Below are 23146 nucleotides of genomic sequence, written 5' to 3' on the forward strand. Positions count from 1 at the left end.
AAGCCCAGCAGCAACTTCATGGTCAAAGGAGCAGTTAGGAGGACTTACCTCATGTTTTTTGCTTCTGTCTTTACTAAAGAAAAGGACCTATAGTGAATGAAACCACTGAGGAGCAGGTGAGCATGCTGGAACAGATAGAAATTGAGGAAGCTGATGTGTTGAAAATTTTGACAAACATTAAGATTGACAAGTCACAGGGCTAGACCAGATTTGTCCTCGGCTGGTTTGGGAAGCGAGAAATGTGATTGCTTCGCCGCTTGCGAAGATCTATGCATCCTTGCCCTCCACCGGAGTTGTACTGGAGGACTGGAGGGAGGCAAATGTAATTCCTCTCTTGAAGAAAGGAAATAGGGAAATCCCTGGCAATTACAGAGCAGCCAGTCTCACCTCTGTCATCTGCAAGGTGTTAGAAAGGATTCTTAGGGATAGGATTTATGACCATCTAGAAGAGCATGGTTTGATTAAAGGCAGTCAGCACAGCTTTGTGAGGGGCAGGTCATGCCTCACAAATCTTATTGAGTTCTTTGAGGATGTTACTACACAAGTTGATGAGGGTCGAGCAGTGGGTGTTGTGAATATGGACTTCAGTAAGGCATTTGATAAGGTTCCCCATAGTAGGCTCGTTCAGAAGGTCAGGAGGAATGGGATACAGGGAAATTTAGCTGTCTGGATACACAATTGGCTGGTTGACAGAAGACAGCGAGTAGTAGTGGAAGGAAAATATTCTGCCTGGAAGTCAGTGGTGAGTGGTGGTTCCACAGGGATCTGTTCTTGTGCCTCTACTTTTTGTAATTTTTATTAATGACTTGGACGAGGAGACTGAAGGATGGGTTAGCAAGTTTGCAGATGATACAAAGGTTGGAGGTGTCATTGACAGTATAGAGGACTGTTGTAGGCTGCAGTGTGACATTGACAAGATGCAGAGATGGGCTGAGAGGTGGCAGATGGAGTTCAACCTAGATAAATGCAAGGTGATGCATTTTGGAAGGTTGAACTTGAAAGTTGAGTACAGGATTAAAGATAGGATTCTTGGCAGTGTGGAGGAACAGCAGGATCTTGGTGTGCAGGTACATAGATCCCTTAAAATTGCCACCCAAGTGGACAGGGTTGTTAAGAAAGCATATGGTGTTTTGGCTTTCATTAACAGGGGGATTGAGTTTAAGAGCCATGAGATCTTGTTGCAGCTCTATAAAACTTTGGTTAGACCACACTTGGAATACTATGTCCAGTTCTGGTTGCCCTATTATAGGAAAGACGTGGATGCTTTGGAGAGGGTTCAGAGGAGGTTCACTAGGATGCTGCCTGGACTGGAGGGCTTATCTTATGAAGAGAGGTTGACTGAGCTCAGACTTTTTTCATTGGGAAAAAAAAAGGAAGAGAGGACCTAATTGAGGTGTACAAGATAATGAGAAGCATAGATAGAGTTGATAGCCAGAAACTTTTTCCCAGGGCAGAAATTGTTAACACGATGGGTCATAGTTTTAAGCTGTTTGACGGAAAGTATAGAGTGGATGTCAGAGGCAGGTTCTTTACGCAGAGAGCTGTGAGAGCATGGAATGCATTTCCAGCAGCAGTTGTGGAAGCAAGGTCATTGGGGATATTTAAGAGACTGCTGGACATGCATATGGTCACAGAAATTTGAGAGTTCATACATTAGATTTACCTCACATGAGGATCAATGGTCGGCACAACATCGTGGGCTGAAGGGCCTATTCTGTGCTGTACTGTTCCACGTTCTATGTAACAATCTGGGACTTGTCTTCGGGATTTGAACTGGTTCAGACAGATATGAATAGATTAGATTACTTACAGTGTGGAAACAGGCCCTTCGGCCCAACAAGTCCACACCGACCCGCCGAAGCGCAACCCACCCATACCCCTACATTTACCCCTTATCTAACACTACGGGCAATTTTTTAGCATGGCCAATTCACCTGACCCGCACATCTTTGTGACTGTGGGAGGAAACCGGAGCACCCGGAGGAAACCCACGCAGACACGGGGAGAACGTGCAAACTCCACACAGTCAGTCGCCTGAATCGGGAATTGAACCCGTGTCTCTGGCGCTGTAAGGCAGCAGTGCTAACCACTGTGCCACCGTGCTGCCCACAGATGTGGGGGTACAAAAAAATCCCAGCAGATTTAAACACTTGAGGATTAGTGTCCTAGATCTTTAAATAAAATGTAGGTGAGGCAATTTGTTTACTTTTGATGACTTCTGATTGATTAAAATAGAAGTGAGAGAAATGGCTCTTACAATTGCTGATGAGCTTCTGGGATTTGAAGATGATTCTCAAATTTGCCAAGAAATTTTAGAAGGAAAGGAAAAGGCTATATTTTTAGAATTAGCAAATAAGTTAGATTTGGATTTAACTGAGGACAAAAGTAAAGCTGAAATTATAATTGAATTATTAAGTGTATCCCTTAGGTGTATCAGAGATACAGACAAATGCAGTAAAGGTAGAAAACACAAAATTACAGTTGAGGAAAATGGAATTAGAAAATAAAAAAGTGAGAGAGAAAGAGAAAGGGAGAGAAAGAGAGAGAGAAAGAGAGAGAGAAGAAATGGAGAGCCATAAAGAGAGAGAATTTAAACTTGAGAAGTTGCAGATTAGCCAGCAAAGTCAAATTAAGAGGATGAAGATTAAAAAGAAGGTAGTGATTTATATAAATACACCAAAACTCTGTCACATTTTAATGAGGAAGCTGTTCAAGCCTTCTTTCTTTTATTTGAAGAATTGGCTAGGCAGATGGAGTAGTCCAAGAATTTATGGCTAATGCTAGTTCAGACTAAACTGATAGGCAGAGCTAGTGAGGTATTTGCTGCACTGTCAGATGAGGAGCCATCTATTTTAAGAGCTTATGAATTGGTACTAGAAGCATATAGACAGCTGTTCAGAAACACAAAGAATGAACCGGGTCAGACTTATGTTGAGTGTGAAAGAATTAAACATAGTCATTGTGATGGATGGGTTTGTGCTTTAAAAATAGATAAGACATTTGAGGCTCTACGAGAGATTATCATGCTGGAGGAGTTTAAAAACTCATTGCTAGAGATTGAAAGAATTCATGTGGAGGAACACAAAGTTCAGGAAATGAGAAGGGCAGCAGAATTTGCAGATGAATATATGTTGATGCATAAGACAAGCTTCTAGCCAGAATTTCGTCTTGTGAGGGATAGCAGTTGTGAGAAGGAGAGATCCTACACTATGAAAGAATGAATAGAGAACACTGGTAAGATTTTTCTACATGTTAAAGATGCCCAAGAGGGTGAAAATAAGGTGATGGGCCTCAGGTGTTTCTATTGTGGTAAAGTGGGACATGTAAAGTCACAGTGCTGGCCATTAAAGAAAGGTACTGTGGGAAAAGTTGTGATAAAAGAGGCTAAAGCAGTGGCATTAGTGAAGGTAGTAAAGAAGACCCCAGGAAGAGCTGAGGAGCTGCAGGAGAGTGCACAACCTAGGCAGGGGTTGGGTATGGAGTTAGTACCTGATCTCTCCAAAGAATTCATCTCTGTGGGTAAAGTTTATTTAGAAAGAACAGGGGGAGAAGGACAAGAAGTTATAATTTTGAGAGACGCAGGATCTAACCAGTCGCTGATGGTAAGAGATGAATGAATATGCACTCTTTCTGATCTGTTACTCAAGAGTTTGGTAAATTGTGGGTTTGTTAGACAGAAATTTAGCATTGTCCTATGTAAGATTAGTTTGGACTGCCAGCTCAAGACTGGGGAAGTAACAGTGGGAGTGATTGACAGAGTGTCAGTTTCAGGAATTCAGTTTGTTTTTGGGAATGATTTAGCAGGGTCCAGGGTGGGAGTGACACTCCTTGCTGTGGAGAAACCCAAGGAAGACCAAGAAACTGAAGAGTGAAAACAGAAGTATCCTGGTATTTTCCCAGAATGTTTCGTAATCAGATCCTATGATTATTAATCACAGCATGAAGTAAAAACTAAAGGGAAAGATGAAGGAGTTGAGGTTCAGTTAGCTGATACCCTGCTTGATGTAATTGTGCAAGAAAAACCTGAACAGGCAGAGGATCAGACAGAAACATTTATTCCTGAAAGGCTAAGGGACTTGCAACAACAAGACAAAATGATAAAAGATATATATGCTGATGCCCTCTCTGAAAAGGAAGCAGAGAATATTCTGGAGGGTTATTATATGAAAGGTGGAATTCTAAGATGGAAATGGAGACCATGCTACCATGGTTAGCACAGAAGAGAAATGGGCCAAAGTGAACCAGATTGTGTTGCCGGTAGCTTACAGATAGGAGGTGTCACAGGGAGTACATGAACTACATTTAGGAGATCACCTAGGGGTACAAAAGACTCAGGCTAAGGTACAAAAAAGTTTTCATTGGCTTGGAATGAACAAGGATGTGGTTGACTTTTGCCGTACGTGTCACATATGCCAAATGTTAGGTAAGCCACAGGCAGTAATAAACCAGCACCTTTGTTGCCAATTCCTGCATTTGAAGAACCTTTCATGTGGTTTATGATTTGGAGATGACGGTATTTGATTGGAGTGTACAACACCATGGTGTTGTGTGTATAATTGTTTGTGTAGGTTCCTTCCTGAGAACTAAAAGTGGCAGATAAAAGCTGTGGGACTCAGACGTTTTCCTGAGGGGACAAGGTGTTAGTACTGTTACTAGTGATAGGAGATCCCTTCAAAGCCAGGTTTAGTGGTCCCTATCAAATTGAAAAAAGTTGTCAAGTGAACTATCTAGTAAGGATGCCCAATAGAAAATAAAGGTATTGTGTATGTCATGTGAACATGTTGAAACTGTATTATACTAGAGAGAAAGAATTGGAGAAACAGGTTTTAATTACTGCCCTGCAGAGTGAGCAATCAAATCCTGATGATATGGATTTTGATGTCCCTCAAAACAGATTTAAAAAATGAAGAAGTCCTTGAGGAGTGAGAAAGGTTCATGAACTATCTGTCTCAGGAGCATAAAACACAGTTGAAAGATTTGTTACTGCAGTATAAGGACATATATAAGAATCTGATGGGGAGGACTAATGCTATTGTACATAAAGTCGGCATAGGGAATACTGCTCCAATAAAACAACGACCCTATCGGCTTAATACTTTCAAAATCAGACATGTCCAGAAGGAGGTGGAGGCTATGCTCAACGAGGACATAATTGAACCAAGCCAGAGCGCATGGAGTTTGCCGATCATCTTAGTTCCCAAACCAGACGGGACTCAACAGTTCTGTGTGGATTATTGGAAGGTCAACGCCATTACAAAATCAGGGTAGGTAAAAACAATGACTGCAGATGCTGCAAACCAGATTCTGGATCAGTGGTGCTGGAAGAGAACAGCAGTTCAGGCAGCATCCAACGAACAGCGAAATCGACGTTTTGGGCAAAATCCCTTCTTCAGGAATAAAGGCAGTGAGCTGGAAGCATGGAGAGATAAGCTAGAGGAGGGTGGGGTGGGGAGAAAGTAGCATAGAGTACAATGGGTGAGTGGGGGAGGAGGTGAAGGGGATAGGTCAGGGAGGAGAGGGTGGAGTGGATAGGTGGAAAAGAAGATAGGCAGGTAGGACAAGTCCGGACGAGTCATGGGGACAGTGCTGAGCTGGAAGTTTGAAACTAGGATGAGGTGGGGGAAGGGGAAATGAGGAAGCTGTTGAAGTCCACATTGATGCCCTGGGGTTGAAGTGTTCCGAGGCGGAAGATGAGGCGTTCTTCCTCCAGGCGTCTGGTGGTGAGGGGGCGGCGGTGAAGGTGGCCCAGGACCTCCATGTCCTCGGCAGAGTGGGAGGGGGAGTTGAAATGTTGGGCCACAGGGCGGTGTGGTTGATTGGTGAGGGTATCTCGGAGATGTTCCTTAAAGTGCTCTGCTAGGAGGCGCCCAGTCTCCCCAATGTAGAGGAGACCGCATCGGGAGCAGCGGATACAATAAATGATATTAGTGATGTGCAGGTAAAACTTTGATGGATGTGGAAGGCTCCTTTAGGGCCTTGGATAGAGGTGAGGGAGGAGGTATGGGCACAGGTTTCCTTTAGGGCCTTGGATAGAGGTGAGGGAGGAGGTATGGGCACAGGCCATTACAAATGGGCCATTTTGTAATGGGCCATTACAAAATCAGCCTCATATCCAATTCCTAGACTGGAGGACTGTATTGAGAAAGTTGTACAAACCAGTTATGTCAGTAAGCTGAACTTCCTGCGTGGTTACTGGCAGGTACCTTTATCAGACATGGTGAAAAACGTTTCTGCATTTGTAACCCCAAATGGGCTATATCAGTTTAAAGTGATGCCCTTTGGAATGACGACCTCACCCGCCACATTTCAAAGACTTATGAACAGAGTTGTGGCTGGGTTAACAAACTGTGCAGTCTATTTGGTTGATGTAGTGATCTTTAGTAAGTCCTGGAAAGATCACGTTGTACAGTGGGCCGAACTCTTTGAATGACTATGAGAAGCAAAATTGGTGATAAACTTAAACAAAACTGAATTCATGAAAGCAGAGGTGACGTTCTTGGGACATAACATCGGCAGCTGAAAATGTGTTGCTGGAAAAGCTCAGCAGGTCAGGCAGTGTAGTAGCACTGTTAACTATTTTGCTGAAGAAGAACACAAAGTTTTTGGTGGACCGAACAATGCCAGGAGGCATTTGACCATTTGAAATCAATATTAACTACCAAACCAGTTTTAGCTATACCAAACTTTTAAAAATTTTGAAAAGATGCTAGTGACATAAGAGCTGTATTGCTACAGGAAGATAAGGATGGGACTGAACTGCGAGTTGGTTACTTTTCAAAAAAACTCAACATCCAGCAGCAGAAATATTCCAAGACTGAAAAAGAACTATTGAGTTTGGTACTGGCCTTATAGCATTTTAATGTGTATGTCACGAACAATGTGTCAGAGACGGTTGTGTACACGATCACAATTCCCTTACATTCTTAGAACGCTTTAAAGATGATAATATGAGACTATTTTGTTGGTGTTACAGACTTTCAATTTAAAAATTGTACGTGTTGCGGATTACAAGAATATGACCACAGATGTGTTATTGCGGATTTAACGATAAAGTTTGATGAGATTTATATTTAGTTAATGTTATATTGTATATAGGAAGAAATTAAGGTGAATTTAGATTAAACTTATCTGTATATTATGGTAACGTGTTTAAAGAGTAGAATAAAACAAAGCCATCTTTTCGTTATGATGGTTCATTTTTCTAAAGGGTGGGAGGTTAGATTAGACTACCTACAGTGTGGAAACAGGCCCTTTGGCCCAACCAGTCCACACCGACCCTCCGGAGAGCAACCCACCCAGATCCATTTCCCTCTGACTAATGCACCTAACACTACAGGCAATTTAGAAGAGCCAATTCACCTGACCTGCACATCTTTGGACAGTGGGAGGAAGTCCATGCAGACATAGGGAGAATGTGCAAACTCCACACAGACAGTCACCCAAGGATGGAATTAAACCTGCGATGCTGATGCTGTGAGGCAGCAGTGCGAACCACTGAGCCACTGTGCCGCCAAGGTGTTATGAAGGCGTAGAAGTGTACTGTACCTTTAAGTGAAGGACTAAGCAGGCACACAGAGTGCTGGTGAATTTACAATGTAACATTTGGTCCAGCAGCTAGTGCTGGCTGAATTGCTATGAGATAATAACACATTTGAATTCGGCCTATCAGTTTAATTATATATCAAAATATCAACCTCCAACCCTCACCAACACCCTGGAGTTGTTCAGGGAGAGGTGGGCGCCGCAGGGAGTGGAGTGTATCATTTCCCCCTCCAACTCTATTTTGATTTAGTCCCTGCCCTCCCCTTCACTGTTTTGATCACACAGCATTACCCTTTGATGTGAAGGGCACTGCCTGTCACAGGCCACCTGGGTGTTTTCCTATCTTCCTGGTGGTGGAAATTGAATAAAGATTTGTGCACTTTGTGTCTCTCACTGCGTCTCACATCTGCATACACACACCATGGGTGCTGGGGAAAAAATAAGCACTACCACAGTCGGTAGTGCAGGGGGAGAAAAAGATATATATATATATATATATATATATAAAACCAGGGGACTGCCCTTTGACGAAAAAAAAGAAAAACAAATCAACCTCCAACCCAGTGTGAATTTAGTACATTGACAATATTAAAACCCACTGAAACAATCCAATGCTTTGGGGTATAAGACTGGGAAAAATTGAACAGTTGGGGGAGAACCACCAGCAGGTCACCAGTATGTACGGACTGCCTGAAACACAGCTCTCTTAAAGGTACCTTTATCCACCAATGACCTGTGAAACAGAAATCCCTAAGAAGAAGGGAAAATCTACAGAGGAAGATACAAAGAGAAGGTTCGACAGTGGCCTGGTTTTGAAATTTGAATTTTTGGTAAATCTTAATCGGGGGTTTTATCGGACTAGTATGATAGAAGGGAAAAAAAGGTCAGAGGAAGGAGTTATAAATAGCTGTTAGTTAATTATTCTCTGTTATACTTTAAGAAATAAAGTTGTTAATTTTTACTTGAAATAGTTCTTGGCCTCTCGAATTTTCACAGATGGCTGCAGGGGATAAATCTTTTCTGTGTTGCTGGTTTAAATTAAGCAGGAGGGGGTTTACCACGTGTCGTAACAGAGCAGCCAGGGTCAACATCTTCCTGCATGCATCCGAACCATGGACCATGTACAGCAGGTACTTCAAATCCCTGGACCATTATCACTAGCAATGCTTTTGCAAAATCCTGCAAATCCATGGGCAGGTTAGATATATCAACATTTAGCATCCTCTCCTAGGTCAACATCTCCACTAACGAGGCACAGGATATACATGACAAGCTGTGATTGGAGGATCACTTTGATCATATGCCTGACACAAGATTCCCTAAACAGGTGGTCTACTCTGAGCTCCACAATGTGTTCTCCACATGAGGAGAACAGAGGAAATACTAGGAGGGTACGTTGAATGCCTCCTTAAGTAAATGCAGCATCCTCACTGACACTTGGGAATCACATGCCTAAGATTATACAAACTAGAGAAGATGCATCCACGAAGACGTCAACCATTTAAACATCAGCATGTGGAGGACATGGAAGTCAAGCACAAGCAGTGGGACGAGTGCAGAGAATCCAGTGTGTCCCACCCACTCGCCTCCTGAAATGCCAACTGCCCCACCTGTGGCAGAACCTGTGGCTCCAGGAATGGAATATTCAGCCAGCACAGAACCCAACATCCCGAGAGTGAAAACAAGTCATTCTCAAACCTGGGGGACTTCCAAAAATACCCCACCCTTCACTCACATCATTTTAACTTGGTTCTCATTCAGCTGCACTGTTTTAAATGCTGCTCCACTCTCTGGAGCACAGTTGCTTACCATTTTAATAAACCAACATACTCTCATGTTGGCGCCTCTGTCCTGGGCCTGCAGTGGTGTTCTAATGAAGCACAAAGTAAGCTTGAGGAACAACACTTCATTTTATACTGAGGCACCTTACAGCCTCTAGGATTCATAATTGAATTTCATAACTTTGGAATCTGATTTTGATGGCATTTGTCCTCCATTCCACTTACATTCTTCTAGCCTCCTACTTCCTCCTACCTCCACTTCCCTCATGCCATGCACCTCTCTTTGTGTTTTGTTTACTTTGCTATTAGCTGAGAGGGGCCCTTTTCATCCATCCACTTATAAATAAGTACATAATTTATGCCTACCTTACAATCAAAGTGTTAGAACTGACGTTGGTCGGATTGATGGAAGAATACATCACATGGCCGTATAATTGATTGGTTCAAGTGATCAGGTTAATGCCTGTATTTGAACCTGATGTTGAGGTGCCAGTGTTGGATTGGAGTGGACAAAGTTAAAAATCACACAACACCAGGTTATAGTCAAACAGGTTTATTTTGAAGTACTAGAAAGTTACTAGTACTTTCTAGTACTTCAATGAATAGTGGACTAAGAAATGGCATGCAAATATATTGTTTTTCTGTTAATATTACCAACATGAGGTTCTGCCTTTTGTCGAGACATCTCTGTCTGAGGTTTGATTGGCCTTTTCAGTTAAGACTTGAATTTGCTCTGATGCTCTAACACTGGGTTAGTCTTACTTCTTTGGCAGAAGGGTGGAAACCCCAGGAAACTGCAGTGCCCCAGTTCCCAAATTTGAAAGTCTAAAGACCATTGTTGATGTTTTAGCAGGAACTTATTGACAGTTAGAAAAAGTAGAAGTTTAAATCTGTGGCAAACAGATACATTGGTGCACCATAACAGCAATTGAAATAATTATTAGAAATTAGTCCAATCAGCATGTTCTTTCGCTGTATAAAGATAGTTTAGTGTCTTGACTGTTAGCCTAGAAAGTCAAGCATATACCATAATCTATTGCTGTTGATGTATTTGAGTTACTCAGATTACCTTTCTGACATTCTGTTTTCTCTCTCAAGCATTGCTTGTCCCTTAGTACATGTGGGAGATTTGGATGTGTACCATGTGTAATGTTCTGTATCATCTGTCCCAATGAATCCCTACAGGATTAATGGTTTTTCAGATACAAAACAGCATCATCCCGACAATCCAACAACACTGGCCTCAGGAGATCTCTATAGTGTTCTGGCATGGCAACATCATAGGGCATTGATGTTGTTTTCCAGAAATATGGTAAGCTAATTTAACTGAAAATTCAAAGTGTTGTGCGACTGCATCCAAACAAAAGCAGCACAGTATACAATATTGTACAATTTATGCAGATAAATTTGTAGTGTACATTTATATGAGCTTTTTGCACTGCCTAATTAAACAAGTGAACGACCCTTTTCATTATTCTTTACATGTACAGTTGGATATTATTATTTATAAATTATATTATTTCATGATTTTCTGTTGTAGATCGTTTTGTTTTAATGATGCATTCGAAAAGTAACTCCGTATATGTTCCAAACATAATTATTCAACCTGCCAATGACTTAACATTCATCATTGCAGATCTTTGGACCAATATCCTGTGATGCTGTTGTCTGTACTTCTGATCTATCTGGTCATATCATCATATATGCTCCCTTCTTTAGAAATGCTGACTGCAATTCAGAAGAGCTAAAGTGGCAACAAATGTATTAGCCCATCTGTGAAGATAATACAGTTAAAGGCAATATTCAACTGCTGGTGCACATCAAAAATTTCATCAAAATGACAATAGCATCAAATATATAATCAGATCCAGGTACAACTTCAGGGCTGACATAAATACAAACTAGTGCTGGGCGTGAAAAGTTTCAAGCACAAGTAATCGCCATTGGGACAATTGAGTATCAAGAATTCTCAAAGCCTTATGAAAGCCTCTGCTGGGGTTCTCTTGCTCCCATAAAGAAAATTTCACCCTCCGCTGCTGCAGATTCAGGTATGCTTCCAATTTTGAAAACTTGGGACTCAGGTCCAATAAAAGATCCCACTAATTATCTGCTGCCTCTGGGCTCTGCAATTTTCTTCTATTTCTCATTGGTGAAAACAAAAGCCAGTTGGATTTAGAAGAGGTCCTACAAGACAAAGGACCTAGGTTCCATTTCTGGAGAAATGGCTAGTTCCTAACTAAGCTACAGTTAATGTTAGTCTGCTTTCTAATATTGAATCCTTTATTATGTATGAAGTACAAATGTGTCATGTTTTACAATAAAACTGCTACAGAAGACAAAATACTGCTTTATTAATTTTACTGCTGGCTCAAAAAACAATTCTGGAAACAGAACATTATATGTAAGGGTTTATAAGACTTTATTAACACAGCATGCCTGTGAAGAAATGTGTTGAATAAAGCTATGTTAATACAATAGCTACCATCAATGAAAACATACATGGGATGTTCTGACTCACTTTTAACAGAAGCAGGAGTCTCATGTGGAGGTGACGCCATCCATTCCTTAATTTCTTAATGTTTCATTAGGTATGAATTATGTAGCACAATTAATATGCACTTATTATTGTGTTGTTGTTTAGTTCTTAAAATTAATTAAAGATTATTTAGAAAGTTAATAAACAAACAATGATGGTGTATGGTGACAGTCATTCATATCTTTAGCTGGAATGGTCTCCTGTGCCCAGGTTCACCGACAATAATATAAGTGGGGATATTGGAGGTAGTGTGAAGTTAAAGGTGACATGGACAATCCTGGAAGGGGAGGACCACCTGGAAACCAAGAGAAGTCCGGTTCTTATAGTGTTGACCACTATTAAGGTTCTCTGCCATCACTTGTCATTATCTAGATGCACAATGCAACTGAAAAATGGCTTTGAAAACATGCACTGTGTGCAAAGTCACTATTAATATTGTGTTTGCAAACATGAGATTCTGTCTACTGGTTGTTAGGGCATTAATGTGCAAAAATTGACAAAAATTTCCTTGCGCACATATGCAGAGTATGCATAGGGAATGTGGTCAAAGACAGATTGCATCATGCCTTTGGTACTATCCAAACTAACATTGTCAACTCAGCAATATAGAGGTTAGTGACAAGAATTTAAAAAGTGGTGAATGTTGGCCAGAAGTACCCCATCATTTGTGGAATGTCCAGCAGGCGCTGGGGAACATCACTGCATCAGATTTCATGTATATCGGTACAATGTTCAATGAGTATTTCACATCTGTCTATACTTGGGAGAAAGAGGATGCAAGGACAGGAATTGAGAAGATAGACAATGATGTTTTTGAACAGAATGATATAAGATGTGAGGAGGTACTAGATGATTAAACATGGACAAATCGCCGGGTCCACCTCAGTTGAATATTAGGCTTTTTTTGGAAAATGAGGGAAGAAATTAACGAGGCTCAGACCAAGCATTAAAATCATCTCTGGCCAAGGGGGAGGTGACAGAGAACTGGAGAACAACTAATGTGGCTCCACATTACTTGAAGGTTAGTAGAGATAGACCAGAGGACTATAGATCAGTGAGTCTAACAACAGTGGTAGCAAAACTATTGGAGAAAATTGTGAAGGAGAAAATTAATCTCTATTTAAACAGGCATTTTGATCAGGAATAGTCAGCGTGGCTTTGTCAGAGGGAGATCATACACAACAAATCTGGTAGAAGTTATTAAGGAGGTGACTAAGTGATAGATGAGGGTAAGGCAGTTGATGCAATTTAAATGGATTTCAGCAAGGCATTTGATAGGTTATCACATTGGAAACTGATAATGAGGGTAAAGTCTCAAGGGATCCAGACTAACTTGGTGAGATAGATCCAAAATTGACTGAGTAACAGGAGACAGAGGGTGGTGGCAGAAGGCCACTTGTGTGACTGGAGATCAGTGTGCAGTGGTGTATCACAGACATCAGTGATGGGTCCCCTATTGTTTGTAATATTCATAAATGATGTAGATTAAAGTGTGTGTAAGCTGGGGATGATAAGTAAGGTATGACAAAGATTGGCTGGTTGTTGATGGTGAGGAAGGAGGCCTTAAATTACAGGAGGCTGTAAATGCATTAGTCAAGTGGGCAGATCAGTGACAGATAGAATTTAAACCTGATACATGTGAGGAGATGCACTTTGGAAGAAGTAACAAGACACGGATTACTCAATGAATGACAAGACACTAGGAAACCTGAAGGAACAGAGGGAACTTGAAATGCTTGTCCATAGATCTCTGAAGGTGGCAGGACATATTAATTGGATAGTTAAGAAGACATATGGGGCACTTGCCTTTATTAGGCATAGCATAGACTATAAGAATAGAAGGGTCATGTTGGAACTGTACAGAGCTTTGGTTAGGCCACAGCTGGAGTACTGTGTTTGGTTTCAGTCTCCTCACCATGAGAAGATAGATTGTACTGGAGAGGATACAAAGTAGATTTACCAGGACGTTGTCTGTGTTAGAACATTTCAACTACCGCATAAGACTGGATAGTCTAAGGCTGTATTCTTTGGAGCAGAGAAGGTTGAGGGGGAACCTTATAGATGTGTTTAGGATTACGAAGGGCATGGAGAGGGTTCTCCTGAGTTGAAGGGTCAATACCATGTGAACATAATTTTAAAGTGAAAGTCTGGAGGTTTAGAGGGGCTTTAAGGAAAACCTTTTTCACTCAGAGGGTGGTGGGGACTTGGAATGCACTGCCTGGGGGTGTAGTGAGGCAGTGACCTCACTACCTTAAAAAAGTACTTGCATGAGCACTTGAAATGTCAAAACATTCAAGGCCACTGGCCTAATGTAGGAAACTGGGAATAACAATAGTAATAATTATTGGCAGTACAGACTCGAAAGGTGGAAGACCCTCTTCTGGACTGTATGATTCTATGACACTATGACTCTATGGTATCATTTGTTGCTATTTCTGACAAAGGTGTATATAGTCAGCCAGAATGGTGTGCAATATGGAGGGTGACTTGCAACAGTTTCTCAGTAGCCCTAATTCCTATGAGTTGTGCATTTAATATGGAGAAGAGAGGCAACATTGACAGGAAAGCAAGAAGAGTAGATTTTAAAAATGGCAGAAATAAATATAATTTTCAAAATGAAAGTTATCAAAAAGTTTGCATTCAAGAACATTCTTCCTTGATCGGTCACATTGTGATAAGTTGATTGGAATATCATTTTCTACCATTCTCTGAATGACCTTTTCTGACATTGTTTGAGCTTAAGCCCAGAACAATAGCGCGTGAATTTTTTTCAAGGCACAGCTCCAATGACAACATCCTTTAATTTCATGTAATTACACTATCACAATAACAGCTCCACAAAATTGAACACACTCCCCTGTGATTATTTCTGAGTATTTATCATTGCTTATGACCTCTGTATTCAGTCTTGCTTTGTTGAATCAAATCAGCACAGCTTGGTTTCTTTTATTAAGAATCCATACTTCGCTATAAATGCAGGGAGTGATTCTAACACTAACCATTTACTGGAAACTGGACAGCAGAAAATTAGAATTGTTTGCTACTCTAGTGTTTGTGTGCCTGACGTTACCCAAGGAAACTGCGGTGGCTTCTCTTCCAGGCTGAAACGATGTCAGAAGATGACTTGGCCATGAAGGAGCTCTGGAATGTAAAATGGTTCCTTTCATTGTGAGGTTATGAACAGTTGTACTCCTGTGGGCTTCACTTGGAAAGCTTATTCAAACAATGCCTCAGGACCCACTCTCCCAAATTCCCAGTCCTCTCCCATGAGACATCCCACAGCTTCTGTCTCCACATACCTGCAAAATGGCAGCTGGTCATGGATTGTCTGATGTCCATGTGACTGGAAACTGGTTTGTACATGAGTAATTGCAAGTTGGGAATTTAAGCAAATAATCAAACCTGTGAAAATGCCAGCAGCTATCAACAAATCCAGAACCTCTGATGCCCAAATGCTCAAGTTAATTTTTTAACAGAAAGAGATGCTTGTTCATGCCTGAATTGTTTAATCAATGTCACTACATCCTCATCAAAACAGAACTAATATGCCAGTCAAGTGATTAAGCTGGAAGTCAGAAGAAACATGCAAAGAATATACAAGAAATTGCAAGCCTGGCAGGCTGAACAGTCCCAGGGAATAGTGTAGTGCACAAATGTAGTAAGCAGCAAACTGTCATGTCTTGACATCTGACCATTGAATAACACCAATGTAAGGTTCCCAAAGGATTGATAAGTAAATGTAGCCGAGTTGTAAAAACTGTAAAAACCAAGGTTTGTGTTGAAATGATTTTAGTAGCAGAAGCAGTTTGGGGTGCAACATTTCTGTTGGTTCTTTGGATTAAGAAGTGAAGTGAGGTTGAGTAGAATTGCTGCCAACAATGCATCAATTCCTTATGAGCTCAATGCATTCTATGCTCGTTTTGAACAGAACGTCAGTGAAATGATGTCAACAGGCTCAAGTGCACCTGTACCTATGGTCGCCACAACTGATGTCAGATCAGCCTTCTAGAGGGTGAACCCATGGCAAGCAACTGGCCTGAATGGAGTCCCCCCAACTGTACACTCAGACCCTGCATGGAGCAGGTCGTGAGAATATTCACAGACATCTTTAACCTCTCCTTTACTGTGATGTGAGGTTCCCAATGGCTTCAAGAAGACCACTATCATCGAGATGCCAAAGAAACATCAGGCAACATGCCTTAATGACTACTGCCCAGTGGCTCTGAAATCCATCATTATGAAGTGTTTTGAGAGGTCAGTGATGGCATACATCATCTCCAGCCTCCAAAATTGCCATGATCGGCTACAATTTGCCTACCGTCACAATAGGTCCATGGGAGATGACATCTCTCTGCCTGACACTCATCCCTGTAACATCTGGATAACAACAATGCCTCCGTCAGCCTCCTACTTATTGACTTTAGCTCCACCTTCAACATCATAATTCTAACAAAACTCATCTCCAAACTCCAAAGCGTACGTTTCTCATCCTACCTTCTGGATTCTTGACTTCCTGACCCACAGACTACAGTCAGTAAGGTGGTGACAACAACTCCTCCATAAGAGTCCTCAACAATGCACTCAGCCTCTTACTATACTCCTTATAGACTCATGACTGTGTGCCAAATTTAGCTCTAGCTCCATTTACAAAGTTGCCAATGACACCACCATATTAGGTTGGATCATAAGCAACAACAAGACAGAATACAGGAATGAGGTAGACAGCTTAGTGTCATGGCATAAAGACAAGAATGTCTCCCTCAATGTCAGAAAATGAAGGACCCAGTCATTAACCTCAGGATGCAAAGTGAAGGATATGCCCCTATCTGTATTAATGATGCTCTGCTGGAGGTGGTCAAGATTTCTAGTTTCTACAAGTAAATATCATCAATATTCCTGATGAAGAACTTATGCTCAAAACATCGACTGTCCTGCTCCTAGATTGCTGCCTGACTGGCCAGTGCCATACTTTTTGATGACTATCTATCCCAATCCATCCACACTAATGTGACAGTCAAGAAATCACAGCAACAGCTCTACTTTCTCCAAAGGCTAAGGAAATTCAGCATGTCCTCAATGACTCTGACCAACTTCAATAGATGCACCACAGAAAGCATCCTATCCGGATATGTCACAGCGTGTTATGGCAACCGCTGTGCCCAACAAATTACAGAGTTATGAACGCAGCCCAGTCCATCATGACAACTTGCCTTCCATGCACTTATTTAGTCTACACTTCCAGCACCCTCAAGAAAGCAGCCACCACAACCAAAGACACCCTCTCACCCCAGTTATACTCTCTTCCAACCTTTTCCATCAGGCAGACGATACAAGAGTTTGAAAACATGTACCAAGATTTAAGAACAGCTTCTTCATCATTGTTATCAGATTTATAAATTGGCCTCTCATATATTAATTTGATCTTTCTCTGCATCTTCTCTGTAGCTGTAACACTATATTCTGCATTCTGTTCTATTACCCTGATGTACTTATGTAAATTTTGTCTGATTAGCATGTAATACAATTCTTTTCACTGTTTCTTGGTACATGAGACAGTTATAAATCAAGTTAAATCAAATCAATGTGGCCTTTTTCTGACAATTGCTCATACTGGAAAACACATAGATGTAAACACTGATGTCGCAAGACTAGGCTGGACAATGAAGCCTTCTGCATTGATTAACTTGGCTATATGCTGTCAGATGAGTGTTGTGAGACCCTTTGCTATCAGAGGTGCCTTGCAAAAGATGAGTGAGGATTAAAACATCATGGCTCAATGCCTGAAAGTTTCTTTTCACAGCTCAGCAAGGATGAAAGGATTGAAAAGAGTAAAAACATTAGAGAAGTCATTATTATAAAGTAATATTACTACAGTGGTGCTTTTTCAAAAGCCATGTAGAATTCTCAGCATGCATCTATGGCCCTTATATATATCAAGGAATATGACTATGGTTGAGTAGAGGACAAGTCATTTATTTTCTCAGCAAACTGCTGCTCTGTTCAAAAGGTAATAATCTAAGAAGCTAGGTATTGATCTTTCATCCAGCTACAATCCTGTAAAGGTCACAATGTACTTTGCAATACTTCTATGGTTTTGTTATTATCTACAATACCTAGTTTTCCAGTTACGAATTGGGAGATAAGGTTATTTCGGGTGACATGGAAATTGCCGTGTGGTAGGATTTTGAAGAACATTAGAATATCCTTCATCACCTTATATGATGCCACTACCTGTTTTGCAAAAAAGCATTCTGTTCACTTAATATTAATTTCAATGCAATTGTCTTGTTCGATCTACTTTATAAAAATCTATTTCATCTGCATGCAATAAATAATGGCTAGCCACCGACGCCCAGGTCCCATGAGTGAATGAAAAAAATCCATGTATTCTTTGATTAAAGCAGTTTCTAGCATTGACCCCTGATCAATATGCAAATATATCTGCATGCTGTTAATTGCATGGTATTCGTGTCACAATTAAATTAACACAGGAAAAATATGTTCTAACGCCAATCCTTTGATTCATTTGCAATTGTCACACATCGCTTTTCCTTTTCTGGCACTTGTCTCTATTGCAGCTTCTCTTTTGGAAGTGGTGCTTCATTCTGGGGGAGAATTCTTTGGCTACAGGGACAAGACAAGTGACATATATCACTCATTCTTAGTGTTCCATTCTGACTGCACGTGGAAGACATACGCATACGCATTCCAGCAGAGGTCACTGAGTGAAACACCATCGGCAGAAACCTTGGCTTATTTCTCCCCTTGTTCTTACAGAGATACTGAAACCAATTTTGTTTATCTTTTCAATGCTGTTTTTTTTTCCGGCTGTCATCGATCTGGAGGGGTTATGCAGTACAAAGCTTCTGGAAAGACTAGTTGTTTCTTTGTGAGGTTGCACACATTTTGCACAGCAGTAAGGATCCCTGAAGCAGAAGGTAAGAAACAATGAGCTCAGAGCATCTGCCATCACTGGCTCATGTAAGAAGCAGAAGTTGCTGGAGAAAGTGGAGTGAAACATAATCATCAGTTACCAATTAACTGTTGCATTATTTAATCAATAAATAATGAGCTCGCCCTGTTTTGCCCTTCCTGCCAGGAAAATACTTTGGAGGAAACTTAGCCACAAAAATAAGTGGATTGAGGTTGGAGTTAATGAATGGAAGATATGGGACCAGTAGCAAATTTTGATTCCAGGAAGTGGATTGGCAATCTTAACTTTGCCAATGAGCTGATAGACTGTGATTTGGACTGCTCTGTGGGTTAATCTGTGGCCAGCTGGGCTTACCAGGCTTTGGGAAATCTAAAAGCTGAAGGGACCTGAGAAAAGGCATTCCTTTCCAGCACTGCTTGTGGGCCAAGAATGTTTCACCCTGGCCCTTGATATAAAGACCTCTTAAATTGGACATATGTCAAGTTCATGGTAAGCCTCCATCCGGCTCTGATGTATAATAAATAATGCTGCAACACAACCAAAAAATGAAATAATGGGACTGTGTACTGAAGGAAACAGGTTGAATGACAACTACGTTTCAATATTGGACACTACACACCCTCCTCTATTTGAATTGAGTCTCTGAAACACCAACGACCACAACATCAACTTGGTGCATTCGATTTATCATTCGATTCCTATCACCTCCATGACATGAATGGAAACCAAGGATTTTATGTTTCCTGTTTTGTTTTTTTATTCATTCAAGAGATATGAGCATCAGTGGCTGAGCAAGCCTTCATTGCCCATCCCTAATTGCCTCTGAGAAGATGGCGCTGAGTTGCCGTTTGATCTGCTGCAGTACATTCGGAGTAGTTTTTTTCATCTATTCATGGGATGCGGGCATCGCTGGTTAGGCCAGAATTTATTACCATCCCTAATTGTTAAAGGTCAACCGCATTGCTGTGGGTCTGGAGACACATAAGGATGTCAGATTTTCTTCCCTAAAGGACTTTCGTGAATGAGATGGGCTTTTTCCTAACAATCAACAATGATTTCATGGTTTCATTAGTCTCTTAATTCCAAATTTTTTTTTATTGAATTCAAATTCCATGACAGGGTGCAAACCTCTATCCCCAGAACATTACTTGGGTGTCTGGATTAATATTCTCGCCATAATATCACGAAGCCATCGCTTCACTTTAGGGTGCCCCATAATATCATTCGGGAGGGAATTTCAGGATTTTGATGTTGTGAAACTGAGGGCACAGTGGTACACTTCCAAGTCAGGATGGCTTGGTGGGGTGTGTGCAGATGTTGGTCTTCACATATATTTGCTACCCTTCTTTTATTAGATGGTAGCAGTCATGGGTCTGGAAGGTGTTGTCTAAGAAGTCTTGCTGAATTTCTGCAGTGTAATTTGTAGATGGTACACACTGCTCCTACCGAGCATTGATGGGAGAGGGAATGAATGATTGTAGATATGGTGCCAATTGCGTGGGTTGCTTTGTCCTGGATGATGTCAAGCTTCTTGGGTGTTTTTGGAGATGCACTCATTCAGGGAAGTGGGGGATATTCCATTACACTCCTGACTTGTGCCTTGTAGATGGAAAACAAGTCTTGAGGAGTCAGAAGTTACTAAATGCAGGATTCCTAACCTCTACTGCTCTTATAGTCACAATATTGATGTGGCTCATTCAGTTCAGTTTCAGATCAGTGGTAAGCTCCAGATATTTAGGATTTAGTGATAGTAATGCCATTGAATGACAAAGGGCAATGATTTGATTCCCTCTTGTTGGAAATGTTAACAGACTAGCACTTGCCCATCCCTAATTGCCTCTGAGAAGATGGCGCTGAGTTGCCGTTTGATCTGCTGCAGTACATTCGGAGTAGTTTTTTTCATCTATTCATGGGATTACTTGCCCTTTGTCACCCCAAACCTGGATTGTTGCATTTGAACACAGGCTGCTTCAGGATCTGAGATGTCATTCCTAATGAAGGGGTCCGGTCCAAAATGTCGATTCTCCTGTTCCTTGGATGACCTGCTGTGCTTTTCTAGCAACACACTCTCATGTCATGAATAGTTCTGAATATTGCACAACCATCGTTGAACATTCCCGCTTATAGGCTCGTAGAGTCATAGAGTTATACAGCATGGAAACTGGCCCTCTGATCCAACTCATCCATGCCAACCAGATATCCTAAACTGATCTAGTCCCATTTGCCAGCATGTGACCCATATCCCTCAAAACCCTTCCTATTCATATACCCATCCAGATGCCCTTTTAAATGTTGCAATTGTAACCATCACCATCATCTGCTCTGGCAGTTCAGTCCATAGCCACACCACCCTGCCCCAGGTCCCTTTTAAATCTTTCCCCTCTCACCTTAAACTTATGCTCTCCAGTTTTGGACTTCCCCATCTGGGGAATAGCTTTGGACTACTCATCCTATTCATGCCCTTCATGACTTTATAAACCTTTAAAAGGTCACCCCCCCAGCCTCTGACACTCCAGGGAAAATAGCCCCAGCCTATTTAGCCTTTCCCTATGGCCCAAACCCTCTAATCCTGGCAACATCCTTGTAAATCTTTTCTGAATCCATTCAAGTGTAACAATATCTTTCCTATAGCAAGGGGACCAGAATTGAACGCAGTATTCTAAAAGTGGCCCCACCAATATACTCTAAAGCCGCAATATGACACCCCAACTCCTGCACTCAATACACTGACGAGTGAAGGCAAGCATACTAAACACGTTCTTCACCACCTTGTCTACCTGTGACTCCACTTTCAAGGAACTATGGCACTTGCACTCCGAGGTCTTCTGACCATACGATGGAGGGAGGTAATTGATGAAGCAGCTCACAATGGTTAGGAGGTAATCTGAAATGCATGAACAGAACTAGACTTCATGATGTCATGAGTGGAACAAACTAGAATATTTACTGAAATTGTCTTTATCCTCAGATTTTAAAGGAACACACTAATTATATGAATTGCATATTATGAATTGGTAGTTTGACTCAAAGTTTCACTATTCCAGAGTGGTGCTTGACAAATGAAATTCTCACCCATAGTGGTAATTGCCTAATCCACACTACAGGGAGAAAATGAGGATTGCAGATGCTAGAGATCAGAGTCGATAGTGTGATGCTGAAAAAGCACAGCAGGTCAGGCAGCATCTGAGGAGCAGGAGAATCAACGTTTCGGGCAAGAGTCCTTCATCAGGAAGGAGGCTGAGTCACACTATAACGATATCCTCATGGAGTAAGAATCAAGCCCAGAGGGTTGTAGATCGGCCTTAGGCCTGTGTCTTCCATTAAACCAAAAACCTTCGCTGTATTTCAGTTTATATATCTCTAGTATCACTCAAGTGCTGTTGTTGATCAATCTGTGCTTTATGGTTTTAAGTGAATATATTAATCCAAACAACAGCTACTGTCATGAAATGAGGATGATGCAACAGATGTTAATTAGGTTTAAAAATATTTTGAATACATTTTGGCATTAAAACAGATTAATGACAATAATATGAGTAGATCTTCATTTTGATACTCAATTCATTCCTCGTTTACCCTTGAATTAATTTATATTGTTCTGTTTTAAACATTGAGCTTAAAAATTAAAATAGTACAGCACCATATATTTGAGGTAATACATCAAGTGACTGTAGGATCAATAATAGGGTACAGCATATTACGTATGACAACTTTCCATGCGGAAGAATGGGAGGACTGCAGATGCTGGAGATCAGAATTGAGAGTGTGGTGCTGGAAATGCACAGCAGGTCAGGCAACAGGAGAATCGATGTTTCGGGCATAAGCCCTTCATCAGGAATGAGGTTGGGTCGGGGCTGTGAGATGAATGGGAAGGGGTGGGGTTTGGAGGCAGGTAGCTGGGAAAGTGATATGTGGATGAAGGTGAGGGAGAAGATGATAGGTCAGAGGAGGCAGTGATGGGCAGGTCCAGAGGGTGGTGCCGAGTTGGAGGCTTGGGACTGGGATAATGTGGGGGAGGGGAAATCCACATTTATCCCATGTGGTTGCAGGGTCCCAAGACAGAATATGAGGCATTTCTCCTCCACGCCTCAGGTGGTAATGGCTTGGCGGTGGGGGAGGCCCAGGACCTGCATGTCCTTGATGAGTGGGAAGGGGAGTTGAAGTGTTCAGCCACAGGGCAGTGGGGTTGGTGGGTGCGGGTGTCCAAGAGATGTTCTCTGAAACAATCCGCAAGAAGGTGTCCTGTCTCCCTGATGTAGAGGATACCCTCCAGCGCATCTCCTTCACTTCAGCACCACCGCTCTTGAACCCCACCTCTCCCAAAGCAACTAGGACAGAATCCCCCCCGTCCTC

Source organism: Hemiscyllium ocellatum, chromosome 2 (genome assembly GCF_020745735.1).
Source record: "Hemiscyllium ocellatum isolate sHemOce1 chromosome 2, sHemOce1.pat.X.cur, whole genome shotgun sequence".
Classification (NCBI taxonomy): Eukaryota; Metazoa; Chordata; class Chondrichthyes; order Orectolobiformes; family Hemiscylliidae; genus Hemiscyllium; species Hemiscyllium ocellatum.